The 2,373-nt window shown below is 46.8% G+C and overlaps 1 pseudogene; it reads right to left on the bottom strand.

Annotated features, from left to right (window-relative positions):
- Positions 1-1,385: 1,385 nt before the first annotated feature.
- Positions 1,386-2,373, bottom strand: LOC113463618 (uncharacterized; annotated as a pseudogene).

Genomic DNA, 2,373 nt, shown 5'->3' on the forward strand with positions numbered 1-2,373 from the left:
AGTAGCCGCAGCCGAGGCTGCGGTGCCCTGCAGACAGCTCTCCCCGAGTGGTCATCGGGCCTGGCCTTGGGCCGCGGCCGTTCTCAGGCCGGTCCGAGGTCTATGGGTCCGGCCCGTGACCCTTCTCCCTTCTGCCGGTCTCCTCCTCTCTGTCCCATAGTTGAAACAGAGGGGAGAATACCCCACAGAGGGTTTCTCCACTCCCTAAAATTTTATTAAAAAGGGGCCTCTTACCTGGATTTTTTTTGCCGGTTACCGTTGGGCAGTTCTTCCTTCTCGGCAAAGTCCCTCCTTCTTCTCCTAGGGCTGTGGGGTACCTTCTGCTTCCAGCTCCAGGGCCAAGCTCTCTGGCACAGTAATTCCAGGGGGTTAGAGGTTTAGGGGGGGTATATCAAAAATCAGGGTTAGCAGGTTTTAGGGCTATAAAAACTTGGCTTAGGATTTGACCCCAAGGAGAGGTGGCATCCTCTCCTTCCTCAGAGCCCCGGGAGCCACCAGCTGCCCTCCCCTTCCGGCCAGCTCACAGCTCGGCTGCCGAGGGAAGGAAGAGGTGGCGGTTTTCTGTTGTGCATGCTCTGTGGGGGGTCTCTCCGTTGGCCACCTAGTGGTACTGTCCTTTCAGCCCTCGGGGAGATGGCAGCCTACTCTTCTTGGGCCTGCAAGGCCTGCTAACCCTTCCCTGGCCCAATACTATTTAACTGGGCCCTACAGTATTGGGCCCGGTCTGTATTGGGCCCGGACATTACATGTCTTGTACTTAAAAAAAAAAAAAAAGCGTTACAGTCATTTAGGACATCCATAATGAGCTTTCAACCTGTCCAAATTCATTTTCTACAGTTATATTGCTGTGTCAATATCATTCTTTTGGGTTCTGAACTGGATCCGACTCGAACACGAACCGGACTTGAATTTTTTGGATTGGATCCGAGTTATACATAGATCCGATCCGACCCGAATGACCTGTTGGGTTAAAAATTGTAGCCGTGGATCCGAATTAACCTGACCCGATCTTCTATTGAGTTCGTTCTTGGTCTAAAATTAGGAACCAAACAAGAAATTGGGTTGGGTCAGGGTTACTTATAACCCGGCCCGACCCGACCCATTTGCACCCCTAGTTGGAGAATCAAATGCTTCATTGCATGGTGTTTCGATAGCCGATCACATTGCAAAAGGATCGAGATTAGGCAATGAGCACAAAAAGCTGATATGGTTCTTAATGATAAGAAGACGAGACCCAGTCCAATGCAGCTGAAAGATTGATAAAACCAATGCCAAGGTTGAACGGAGTGGAGGGATGCAGAAAGTATAGCTCAGAACCTCATGACATGATAGGCTGCTCAGGATCATGCTGCTTCTTAGCATCTACATTGGATGGCTCAGATAACTTAATTTATTTGAACATACCCTTGCAAACCCACCGAACATGCTTGCCTGTCTGCACTTTGCTTCACTGTCCATGATCCCTTAGAAATATATGGAATGAGCTTAAACCTTAATTCCTATAAGCATTATCTCCTTTGATATAGCTTTCTAGTAGAGGAACATCTTCCACAGGGGTATCCATCATACAATATAAAGCAAGACTATATGTGGTTGATCTTGGTACCTGTATGTTTACAATGAAGAACTCCCTACCACCTTGTGCAGCATATTTCTGAACAATGACTAGTGCAACCACCAAGATCATCTTCATGCTTGCTAGGGTCTAGCCAATCAGCAGCTACCATGTACATCAAAGTACCATTGGCTTTAATCTTTTGATGGTATTGTAAGGAAGTTTTGCTATGAATCAAAAATGTTGAAGAACTTGTAGTAGCCCAACTACAAGCAGTAGTAAAGCTCGAGTCCTTTTGAAGTGTGGCTCCATAGCAACATGACACTGAATCTTCCATTGAGGCCTCCTGTAGATCCACATAACCCCTCTTCTGGGCAACGAGATCATGCAATCTTCTCAGGGGTACTGCAGCTACCTTATCGTCAGGGAAACCAAAGGTCTCTTTCCTTTCAGCTTCCTAGTTCGAAATTCCAATTTTCTTTCTTCATCACTAGCATCCAGATGTGCGGCAGCTCCTTGAAGCATTAGCGAACATATTTCTCCAAACGGTCACCAATTGCAAGGGCAATATCACGAAAGCATGAGAATATAGGAGGTTTGACAGACAGATCGAGCATGGAATTAGAGAGGTCCTTTGGAAGCTGACTCATGATACCATCACAAAAGGGAATAACCTTTTCATCCAAGGCATGACAGATGTCAGCAACTACACCAGCAAAGACACAGCAGACTTGATAATCCTCTGCAAATCGTTCTATATCAACCAACTGGTTTGATGGGGATATTGAAGTTCCAGTGCCATCAGAACGAAACACCAT

Source organism: Phoenix dactylifera, chromosome 17 (assembly GCF_051530095.1).
Source record: "Phoenix dactylifera cultivar Ajwa chromosome 17, Ajwa_hap1_PhDact_Kaust_v1.1, whole genome shotgun sequence".
In the NCBI taxonomy this organism is placed as follows: Eukaryota; Viridiplantae; Streptophyta; class Magnoliopsida; order Arecales; family Arecaceae; genus Phoenix; species Phoenix dactylifera.